Source organism: Cibotium barometz, chromosome 14, assembly GCF_041138505.1.
Source record: "Cibotium barometz isolate CiBa-2024 chromosome 14, ASM4113850v1, whole genome shotgun sequence".
NCBI lineage: Eukaryota > Viridiplantae > Streptophyta > Polypodiopsida > Cyatheales > Cibotiaceae > Cibotium > Cibotium barometz.
The window spans coordinates 20,196,687-20,209,660 of NC_141059.1; positions in this window are offsets into that span (position 1 = coordinate 20,196,687).

The following is a 12,974-nucleotide window of genomic DNA, read 5'->3' on the forward strand; positions in this document are numbered from 1 at the left end:
TGACCTAACCTACAAATAACATTCATTTGTGCCTGCCCTCCACCTTTTGGTGATGGAATGTGAGATCCATGTCCCCACTGCGCAACGAATTCAACGGTGCTAGCAGCCGAAGCAGCACTTCTTGCGCGGGCTAGGGTCCCACACTCGGGGCCTCACCCACGGATATCCGGACATAAGAGACTAATCCATTGGTTCTTCCGAAACCGAACCCGAAAAAACCTTCCCTTGCCCGGAAAGCACAGGTAATTCCTCCAGGATAACTTTTCTCTAACGTAGTCAAAAGCCTTAACTAATTGAGCTGATCTGACCAAACCCGTAAGTCCCATAGTCAGATCAAGGGAAAGATTGCACTTGGATCATAGAGACCAACACTTTTTTCCTCATTGAGAGGCATAGCCGTTGATTCTTTTTTTTCCTCATTGAGAGGCATAGCCGTTGATTCTTTTCCATAGAATAATTTTTTTCCAGGATTTACTTCATCTATCGTACCAACAGAAATTTAGTCTCATTTTAGGGATCCATCAGTCGAGCCTAACCCCATCCGCAGTCCCATGGGTTAGCCAACCGCCCAACCACTGTCGTGATGGGATCCAATTAGGAATTTGGTTAGGTTTTATCCCGGGCACCAGGGAAAAGAGTTCCCAGGCCCCCTAGTTGGATATTCATGCAAACTTATGAAAAGATGCAGGGGAGAAGAGAGCTTGAGCTCTTGCAGGCACACACACACTCACAAAACCCTAATAGAGAACACACAAGGTGAGAGGCTTAAAATCTTCTTCTTCTTCTTCACTCAACACTCTCAACACACAAGGTGAGAGGCTTAAAATCTTCTTCTTCTTCTTCACTCAACACTCTCAACACACCATATACAAAGATAAGAGTACACACAATATGAAAGGTACTCAACCAAATACATACTAGGGTTCTCTATAGTGTGAACCCAAGTAAATGAGCTGGCGCTATAAGTATGCCAGTCTCTAGAATGGCTGTCACACAGCCTGTCATCCCACTGGCCGCATATCACCCATGATCTCACCAACCATGCCAGTGGTGTAACTGTGGGGCCTATCCCCCAGTCAAGTCATCAGTGTCCACCGCCTCACTAGATGAGCTCGATATCTCAACACTCCCCCTCGAGCTCAACTCCATCTCATGTACACCAAGAGAAGCCCTGAATCTGCGGAGCTTCTCTGTACCCAATGCTTTGGTGAAGATATCAGCGACCTGATCCTGTGTGCTGACATAAACAAGGTCAACGTCTCCTGCCAAGACCTTCTCTCTGACAAAATGGTAGTGAACTTCTATATGCTTCATACGAGCATGAAAAGCTGGGTTCCTGGCTAACTATATACTGCTAATGTTGTCATAGAAAATGACAACTTACTTGTCTATCCACTGATATACCCAAATCTGCAAGTAGCTTTCTCAACCAAGCTACCTCGCATGCTGCCATAGCAGCACCTCTGTACTCGGCCTCTGTACTAGATAGAGCAACCGTAGGCTGCTTCTTGCTGCTCCAAGTCACAACAACACTCCCCAAAGAAAACATGAAGCCACTAGTAGATCTTCTATCTGAGATACTACCAGCCCAATCAGCATATGTGTACCCATGTACACATATCTCTGTCCCAATTTCATAAAATAGTCCACAATGCAAAGTAGACCTCACATATCTCAGTATGCGTCTCAATGCATCCAAATGCGACTTCCGAGGAACATGCATAAACTGACACCAACCCAACAGCATAGCTCAAATCTGGCATGGTGATCGTCATGTAGATCAAGCTTCCTACTATGCGCCTATACATAGTAGGATCCTCCAAAATCTCTCCTGAATCTACACTAAACTTGCCATTCTGATCCAATGGCACTGAGATAGGCAAGCTTACAGCCTGTCATACCATACTTGGACAACATGTCCAAGCCATACTGTCTCTGTAGTAATCCAATACCATGTGGTGACCTAATCACCTCAATGCCCAAGAAATATTTGAGCTCCCGCAGATCCTTCCTCTCAAACTTCTATCGAAGTAAAATCTTTACATCAAAGATCTCCGCATCATGGTCCCCCGTAATGATCAAGTCATCTACATAGATGATAACAAGCACAACTCATCTATGACTGTGTCTCACATACAGCGAGAAATCTGCATTGGCTACATGAAAGCCAATAGTGATAAGATATTCAAAAATCTTGTCAGACCATGCTCTAGGCGCTTGTTTTAAGCCATACAAGGCTTAAAGCCAATAGTGAAAAATCTTGTCAGACCATGCTCTAGGTGCTTGTTTTAAGCCATACAAGGCTTTCTTCAACCTGCAAACATCCTCATAACCAGGTGGCTGCAATATATACACCTCTTCCTGCAAATCCCCATGCAAGAATGCATTCTTTACATCCATCTGATGTAAAGACCATTTCTTTGACACAGCCACTGCTATCACAACTCTCACTGTTGTTGCCATCTTGGCAACTGGGCTGAAAGTTTCCTCATAATCAATGCCATATGTCTGCGCATATCCTTTGGCTACCAATCTAGCCTTGTACCTGCTTATGCTTCCATTCACTGTTATGTTTTACTTTGTACACCCACTTGCATCCAATGGCTTTCTTGCTATCAGGCAATTGCACTAAATCCCAAGTCTCATTTCCATATAGTGCATCCATCTCCTCATCCATAGCTTTCTCCCAACACACATTTCCAACAGCCTCATCAATGCATGTGGGCTCTACAACCTGCACAACTTTTGCCATGTATGCATAGTGATGTGCCACATAACCATCATAGGTAAACCTCTGCACAAGATTCTTTACTCTCCTTGATCTTCGCAGCTTTGCATTCATGGCTTCCATAGCCTTCTTTACACTAGGTGTTCTCATAGCTGGGATCCCAAGCTCCTCATCAAGGCTCATCTCTGAGCCACTAGACTCTCCATCAACATGAGAATGCCCTGCAAAAATGTCGGGCATACAAAGGGGCTCAACCACTTTCTCTTTGCCTTTACGTGATGTACTAGTCACACTTGCAGCACTGGTATTATAACGCAGCCTGCCACTCCATGGTCTATCAACTGAACCACTAGATGAGGACTCTCCTGGTCCACTCAAAGACTGTGATTGCTGACTTGTATTCTGTGCAACCACATTTCCACTCACATCAGCCCCAACAGCTTCTTTTTCAGTAGCATACCAGCTCCTAATCTCATCAAAGACAACATCCCTGCTTACCCTCAACTCACGTGTAGCAGGGTTATAACACATGTATCCATTTTGCTCGAGGGAGTATCCAATAAACACACATTTTTTTGCTTTTGGATCCAGCTTAGTTCTCAGCTCATCTGGCACATACACATATGCAATGCATCCAAAGACTTTCAGATGAGACAAATCAGGTTTTTTGCCAGTAAACCTCTCCTCTCGAGTTACATCATGTATGGCTGCAGTTGGAGTCCTGTTCATGATGTAAACTGCTGTAGAAACAACCTCAACCCAATAGCTATGTGGCATATTCTTCTCTTCCATCAATGCTCGCGCAATCTCAGCAATGTGTATGTTTTTCCGCTCAACAACTCCATTTTGCTGCGGAGTGTACCTACATGTAAACTGTCTCCGAATACCATTCTTCTTCAAAAATTCAGATAACTCATTGGAGAAGTACTCTCCCCCTCCATCTGACCTTAGGCACTTTACATATTTCCCTAATTGCTTTTCAACCATAACTCTAAAATACTGAAAGTGAGTGAACACCTCACCCTTCTTCTTCATGATGTATACCCACACTTTTCTTGTGTGGTCATCAATAAATGTAACATAATACCTGCAGCCTCCCATAAACATTGTCTTCGTAGGACCCCATACATCTGAATGTACAACATCTAGTGCATTTCTGCTCACATTTCTGTTACATGGAAAATACATGCTTTGTTTGCTTTCCAAATTGGCATGCTTCACATATTCTCTGCATACCTTCAACTTTAAACTTTGGCAGCCCTGTCACAATTCCTTTAGTCTGCATAGACTTCATTCTTTGCACATTCACATGTCCAATTCTTTTATGCTAAATGTCTGTGTCTGCAACAATTCCTGAACCATTTGCAAACATCGCAGCACTCACTTCAGGCATGTTTACATTCAATGTAAACATTCTGCCCACTCTGTTGCCTTTTGCAACCACCAACCTGCACTTGTCTTTAAAGTCTTCAACAAAACAACCATCAGGGTTAAACCAAACCTGCAAACCCTGCTCAATCATCTCGCCAACTGAAACCAGATTTTTTGTTATGTTCGGAACATGAAGTACATCTGCAAGATACTTCACTTTGCCATCCTGCATAGACAATGGCACATCTCCAACATGGGCAATTGGATGAGCAGTGTCATCCCCTGTTTCCACAAAACCTGGTCTTTCAAGGTTCTTCATCTCCTTGAACCACTCCCCATGACTTGTCATGTGGTTCGAAGCACCTGAATCAACGTACCATACATCATCTTTATGTGCTGCTTCAAATTTTCAGACATGGCATTAATGACATGCTGCATAACAAACAACCTTTCATTATCCTCATTGTTTTTGCTCGAGGATGCATAGTTGTTTTGCTGTAATTTTCCATTTTGCATGTCAGCCTGCTTCTTATAACAATATGCCTGCACATGTCTAGGCTTACCACAATAAAAGCATCCACGTGTATCATTATACTGCCTTTGCCAATTTCCACGACCTCTTTGACTCCCCCTGTTGGCCTCTTCCACCTGCGTGTTGTTGTTGTGAATTCTGGGACTGTTGTTGCTGCTCTGCTGTAATTTTCCATTTTGCATGTCAGCCTGCTTCTTATAACAATCTGCCTGCACATGTCTAGGCTTACCACAATAAAAGCATCCACGTGTATCATTATACTGCCTTTGCCAATTTCCACGACCTCTTTGACTCCCCCTGTTGGCCTCTTCCACCTGCGTGTTGTTGTTGTTGTTGTTGTGAATTCTGGGACTGTTGTTGCTGCTCTGGTGCTCTGCTGGCCATAATTTTGAATACCTGTGCGGCCACCTCCTTGACCACGTCCACGACCTCCTCTACCTTGTCCTCTTCCTAAACTTATGTAGAAGGCCTGTTGCTCTGAACTGTTTTTGTTTTGTGAAGACTCTTGGTCTTCACCTAAGCTCTTCTCTTCTTCTATAATCAACATAGACACGAAATTGTTGTAGGCCAAGGGGGGGAAAGTTCAGTTGCACCAGAGAAGAGGCTAGTGGGGGGACTTCTAGGCGCCCTAATCCTGACAGGAAGGTCTGCAGGAGTTAGAAGGAGTCTTCAGTTCAACCCATTAAGGGGGGCTACCAGGCAAAGACCTAGGAAACCACCTCAGCCAAATCCGATGGCTCAACAACTACCCAACCCTAGGGTGAAAGCAGCTAAATTCAGCGGAGGATCTAAGAAGGATGCTGATTGTCATGTAGCTCAGTTTGAGACAAAATGGGAAGCAAATGGGTATACTGTGTTGTACAATGATGCAGTTAAATTGCAGCAATTTGCAGCAACTCTAGAAGGGAAGGCCATGAGTTGGTTTAGCCAATATGGGATACCACACTTCCCAACATATGATGATCTTAGAACAGCCTTTTTACAGAGATTCAGGAGGGAAAAGACTCCAACAGACATTTTAAGAAAACTCCGAGACATCAGACAGAAGAAGATGCTTGTAGAGGACTATGCTCAGAAATTCAGAATTCTGGTTGAAAGGTTACAGGGAAATGAGAGACCCACCAATGAGATGCTGGCAGGTTATTTTCTGAAAGGATTGAGAAGTGGGCTGAAAAATGCAGTGGCTAGCATTGATATTGCAGGTGGAATTAATGATTTGGTAATTGCAGCAGCTAGAGTAGAGAAAAGACTTGGAAGCGGCAAGGGCAAACACACCAGAAAGAATGATTCGGAGTCAGATGACCAGTCAGAGTCAGCATCAGATTCTGAGGAGGAGGATTCAGAAGCAGGATCCGACAATGACGAAGAAGAGGTGAAGACAAAGAAAAAGCACAAGACCAAAGCAAAGCAATCCAAAGAGGAGGATTTGGTAAGTAAATTGAGAAAGATAGGTTATTCTGTTGCAGCACCAAAAGAAAAGAAGTTCTGTGAAATTTGTGACAAGGATGGGCATAAGACAGCTTTATGTTGGTATAATCCCAAGAACAGGGGTCAGACTACACCTTATGCAGGTAGAGGCAGGGGTGAGGTTGCAGCAAACCAGGCTGCTCCAACTAGGGGCAGAGGAGGATTTCAGAGAGCAAGATCTGATAGACCACCATGGAGGGAACAGGAAAACAATGAAGGAAGACAGGCAAGAGTCATGCCTTGTGTTTATTGTCCAGCACCAGATCATTGGATAGGGCCAGGATGTGCCTTATGGGTGAAACATAGAGAAGAAAGAGGTGTCCGAGTGATTAGGTACAATCAGAATAACCAGCAGGGGCAGCAGCAACAACAGAATCAACCAGCAGCTCAAGCAAATGTAATCATGATTCAATTAGTAGATGAACAGGTACAGGTAAAGCAAGACCCAAAAATACAGGAGCAGCAAAGCAAAGAGCATACTGAGGATTGGGCTTGTGACTGTAACCAATGTTTGCAGATTGAGGATATTGAGGTATTGGCTGTTACCAGGTCTAAACAGAAAGGACCAATTGATTGGAAGGAACAAAAAGGCATCAGGGACCAGGTACAAAGAATAATTTTGAAGCATCAGGACAAGCAAGAAGAATCGGAGTTGGAGGATGAAGAAGAGTTAGTTCTGCATCAGTCAGAAAGCAATGTGAAGATGAAGGATGAAAGGGACAAAGATTGGTTTGAGGTACTCATAAATTCTCCCTTGCAATTGTCATTAGATCAGTTGTTAGCTTTGGTTCCAGCATTTAAGGAAAGATTGCTTAAAAGACTTCAGGATCAGCAGTCAGGAGATAATCCGACTTTGGTTCCAGCAGTTAATAGCATTGATCCAGCAGATGTTGACTTTGTGGTTCCTGTCATTAAGGTTGAGTACCAGGGCAGGGTGTTTGATGAAGTTCTTTTGGATGGAGGTTCAGGGGTTAACATTCTCCCTGAAATTGTATACAAAGAAATGGGTGCAGCAAGTTTAGCCCCAGCACCATTTCAGGTGAAAATGGCAGATCAAACCAGGGTGCAACCATTGGGAATTCTGAAGCAGCAGGAAATTGAAGTTGCAGGTATGGGATTCTTGGTAAATTTTGTGGTAATCAGAATGTCAGAATCACTATCACCTTATGAAATGTTACTGGGTAGGCCTTGGTTTAGAATGGCTAAAGTTAAACAGGATTGGGGATTGAATGTGGTGGTTCTGACCAAGGGGAAAAAGAAGATTACTGTAACCATGCAGGGTAAGAGAAATATGTCTCTTAAAGAAAAGCCATTGTTTGCACAGACAATTAATCTTGCTGAAGAAATAGAAGATGATGAGGAGGAACAGTTTTTAATGGCTAATCCAACAGTGGTGCCACTATTTGATGTTGATGTAGAAAGAATATTGCAGCTTGTGGAATATCAGAATTAGGAAGAGTCTGAGTTCTTGCCAGGTCAAGAGATTGAAGGGACAGTGTTCAGACAGTTGCTGGAACAGAAAACAGAGATTGCTACCAAGGAACAGATGGAACAAGAGCAAAAGGAGGCAGGAGAGATGGCTGTAAGGATTTATGACAAGAAGTATGGCACGTCCAGTCGGGTTAAAGAAGATGATCTTAAGGAACTGAATTTGGGTACAGATGCAGAACCAAGGATGGTGAAAGTAAGTGTGCAGGTGGAAGGACAATTTTTGGAAGATCTTTTGCAGTTGTTACAGGACTATATAGATGTCTTTGCTTGGGAGTATTCTCAGGTGAAGGGTATAGATCCTGCATTACATCAGCATCGGATTAATTTAAGAACAGTTCCAGTGGTGCAGCAAAGGTATAGGATGAATCCAAATTTTGCATTGCAGGTGAAGGAAGAAATAGATAAGTTGTTGGCAGTAGGGTTCATTAAACCTGTGAGCCAGGTGACATGGTTATCTCCAATAATTGTGGTGCCTAAGAAAAATGGGAAGCTGAGAGTATGTGTTGATTACAGGAAACTCAATGCAGCAACCATAATAGATCCTTTTCCAATGCCATTTTGTGATGCAGTGTTAGATGCTGTATAGCAGGTCATGAAATGTATAGCTTTCTGGATGGCTTTTCAGGTTACAATCAGATTAGTGTTGCTGAGGAGGATCAGCATAAAACTGCTTTCATCACTGAGTTTGGTGCATATGATTTTACTGTCATGAGTTTTGGTTTGAAAAATGGACCACCATCATTCAATTATGTGGCACATAAGGTTTTTGAGCCACACTTACAAGACTTCATGAGAGTATTTGTTGATGATTTCTCTGTTTTTGGTAAGAAGGACTTACATCTGATGCATCTGAAGTTGTGTTTGGAGAGGTGTAGGCAGTTCAGACTGGCCTTGAACCCTTACAAGAGTGTGATTGCTGTGAAGAGTGGGATTTTGTTGGGCCATGTGATCTCACAGGAAGGCATGGCAATTGATGTGAAGAAGGTTGAGGCTATTCAAACAGCAAAGTCTCCTACCAATGTGAAGGAAGTAATGAGGTTTGTGGGTCAGATCAAATGGCATGCCAGGTACCTCATATATTTAGCCAATATTTGTGCACCATTGACACATTTAACTAAGAAGGATGTGGCTTTTGTGTGGGCTGAGCCTCAAGAGAAGGCATTTCAATTGTTGAAGAAGATGGTAGCTGTTGCACCAGTTTTGCAGTCACCAGATTGGACTCTACCTTTCCATATTTTTGTTGATGCCTCAGATGTAGCATTAGGGGCAATTCTGATGCAGGAGAGGGTGAAAGGATGGTACATGCCAGTATTTTATGCTAGTCGGATATTATCATCTGCAGAAAGAAATTATGCTGTGAGACTGAAAGAGAAGCTTTGGGTATGGTATATTCCTTGAATAAGTTCAGGCATTATTTGTTGGGGAACAGGGTAATATTTCATGTGGATCACCAAGCCCTGCTGTATCTGATTAAGAAGCCATTGTTGACAGGAAGATTAGCCAGGTGGATGCTTTTGTTACAGGAATTTGACTTTGTGATTGTCCATACTCCAGGAAAAGAGCATGCTATTGCTGATTACTTTAGCAGGTTGGAAACTGGAGAAGCACCAAGTGGGGTGGAAGATGATCTACCAGATGCCCCATTGTTTGAAGTTCAGGCTGCTGAGTCGGATTCCTGGTATGATCAGTTTTTGACATTTTTAACTGAGGGATTTATGCCAGTAAAATTTACTCCAGATCAGAGAAGGAAGTTTGCTTTGAAGAGTAGACCATTCTTAGTGATTGCTGGAGCATTGTACAAAAAGGGAATTGACCAGGTGATAAGAAGATGTGTACCTGAGTATGAGCAGAAGGCAGTAATTCAGGAAGCACATTCAGGAACAGCAGGAGGACATTTCTCAGGGGATATTACAGGAAAGAAAATATTGCAGGCTGGTTTGTGGTGGCCTACAGTTTTGAAAGATGCCCATGAATATGCCAAGAGATGTGTGATTTGTCAAAAGCTTGGACAGCCAGATAATTCAGATAGGATATCAGATCATCCTATTTTGCCTTTGGAACCATTTCAGAAGTGGGGAATTGATTTTGTGGGACCTGTCAAACCAACAACTCAAAGAGGTAACAGGTATATCCTTGTTGCTACTGATTATTGTACAAAATGGGCTGAGGCTGTAGCTCTGAAGGATAACAAGGCTGCAAGTGTTGCAAAGTTCTTGTATCACAATATCATGACCAGGTTTGGGTGTCCCGTAGAACTGGTAAGTGATAGGGGAACTCACTTTCTGAATGATGTAATTTCTGAACTGACAAGAACTCATATGATTATGCACAAAAAGTCTACAGCTTATCATCCCCAGGCGAATGGACAAGCTGAGAGTACCAACAAGACATTGGTAAGGATCCTAAAGAAGATTGTGCAGGACAACCAGAAAGATTGGGACTTGAAGCTGGACTCTGCTTTGTGGTCTCATAGAACAGCTTTTAAAGTTACAACAGGGATGACACCATTCAGGTTGGTATATGGATTAGAAGCAGTTGTGCCTATGGAATTTGTGGTACCAAGTTTAAGAGTAACTGCTGAGAAAATGTCTCCAAGTTTGTCAGTGAAGTACAGGAGCAGGTATTTGATGCAGTTGGAAGAGGACAGATTAGTCAGTTCTTACATCACTGAGGTGATTCAAAGAAGAAGACATGCTTGGGTGAGTATGAATGTCAAATTTAAGGTGTTTCAGGTTGGTGATTGGGTGATGGTGTACAATTCCAGGTTGGGACCTCATCCTGGTAAGCTAACACTGAGATACAAAGGGCCTTATCAAATTGTTGAAGATCTGGGACAAGGAACCTTTATTGTGGTGGCTGATGTTTTTGGAACTAGGGTTGAGAAACCAATTAATGGGTTCAGGTTGAAAAAGTTTCAAGGAACACCACCACATTTGGATTGGGCAAGTTCAGCATTGGTACAGGTGGAACAGGTGAAAATGGAGCCAGAAGAAAGTCCGACAATACAGGGATATGGGTCTGAATCGGAGTCGGGACTCAGTCGGATTTTGCTGGGTCGGATCTCAGAGAGTCGGAGTTTTTGAAAATTTTAAAAATTTTGAATGGTACCTTGATTTGAGCGGTGAGTGGACACTTAAGGAGAGCATCATTTCGAGGCAGCCAGATTTTGATCGCACTTTTTGCGCGTACAAGAGTGTGCGAGGTCCTTTCTGTCAAGCGTCCATGCAAGACCACTCGCGCATTTTCTCTGCGTTTTCCTTGCACTCGCCTTTCACTATGCCAAAAGCTAAGAGCTCTGCAGGCATGCAACCACCAGCGGAGGACGAGCAGCAGGATGCTCTGAAGAAGAGGCTTCGTAGGAAGGGAGCAACGATGAGAGTTGATGTTAGCAGCTCTGAGGAAGAGGAGCGTGCGGCTGAGGAAGAAGACGAGGTTCCTACACCGTTGTCTACTGGCAAACTTACACAGTCGTCGCTGATGGATCCCTACACCGATTTCAAAGTAGAGCTAGACGGGACAGCACCAGGGAATACAATATGGTTGAAGCAAGTCGGTTTGCAGGAGTTTGCAGGCTTGCCATGGGATGACTGGAGGAATAACTTCTATGCTAAAAGCCAGGTGGAGATACTCAGAAAAACAAAAGGCGGAATTTCTTCAAAGGTGAGTCTTACTGTGGAAATGGTTTCAGAAGTATTTAAACTACCCTATGTTTCGGATGCTGTGATCCCAAAATGTCTTGATGAAGCCTTGAAGAAGGAGTTTGGTCCCAGAGAAGGGGGTAGACAGTATTATATGTTAAGGAATGTCAACTATGCTAGGAGGGAACAGCTCAGATGGTATCTTGAAAGAATGTGCTCTATTATAAAATTTGATTACATGTCGAAGGAAAATTATGCACCATTGTCTTGGGCAGAGAAAGGAGAGGAGGTTAGCTGGGCACATTGGTTATTTGACAGGATTCATGGAGAAATATTTGGGTCGGACAAGAGAAAGACACAATCAAATAGCAGGTTGAGTGCTTATTTAGCTGCAATGTTTCAGTATGCACAGAAAGTGGAAGTGGGAGAGATTATGTTGCCAGATAAAGAAAAATACAGCAAAGTAGAGAAAGAGCAGCAGTCTGAGAAGGTTGTAGAGCAGGGGTCGGCATATGATGAGTTGGAGCCTGACAAGAAGCAGTTGTATCAGAGCATGCTTACAGTTGGGTACAGTTCGACAGAGGCCTTCAAGGTGGTATATGGAGCTCAGAAAAAACCGTATGTTGAGGGTGTAGAAGTGCAGACTTTGATTGATGCATCAGGTTCACAGACACCCACGATACTAGGGAAGAGTTTTACACTGTCCAAGAAGAGGAAACTTGAATTGGGGGGAAGCAAGTTAGTTGCAAAACTTGAATTTGGAGAACAGGTGGTGAATCAACCAGGGTTTGTTGTGAAGGATGTGAGTAATGCTTAGTAGTATCTGAAGGCACTTCAGTATTTCATTGAGAGTCAGCAGGAGAAGATTGAGCAGCAGCATCTTGTGAATGAGATAGTAACTTCAGAGGATTACCAGGCTAAAAGTGCACAGATGAAGCAGCTTGAGGAGGAATTGAAGCAGACAAAGGTGACGCATATTGCTGAAAAGGCTCAGTTATTGGAACAACATGCATTGGAGATAGCTAAGGTTAAGATGTCTTTAGGAATCTTCAAGGAATGGACAGCAAAAATGGATGATAGGGTTACATCCCCGAGTTGGACAAATTGGCTAAAGATAATGCAGAAATGAAGGTTGATAATGAAATGATGACATTGAGACTTCAGCCTTTACAGGTGCTGGAAAAACAGATGTTGATGAATGAACAGTTGGATGTAAATGGAGTGCTGATGGCACAAGGGGATGTACAGATTTTGAAGCAACAAATGCATAGCACTATGCAGGATTCTTGGGGAATGATCAAGGAGAGGATGTCTACAATGATAAATTATCCCTATGATGTTATGAAAACAGGGTTTGTAACTCAGCATGAGGCAAGATTGGTAGAAGAGGTTGAACAGTTGAAGAAAGAAAGTGAGTACTGGATTCAGCAGGTACAGGAACTGAAAAAGATGCAGAGTGTGAAGATTCAGAGTGATAGGACTGTGGAGGAAGTGTTTCAGGAACCAGAAGTTCAGGTGGAAGTACCTATTATAAATTTGAGTGTGCAAACAACAAGTCAGAGTGAGCAGCCAGTGGAGACTTCAGTGGAAGATAAATCAGCAGAGAAGACTGAAGTTTTGAAGGAGGTTCCAGTTGTTGAAGGGATGCAGGCTGAGCAGCAAAGTGATGTAGTACCTGACATTTGAAGAAGCAGCATCAAATTTTGTCATGTGGCCAGTATTTTCTGATCAAGGGATTGTGAATTCA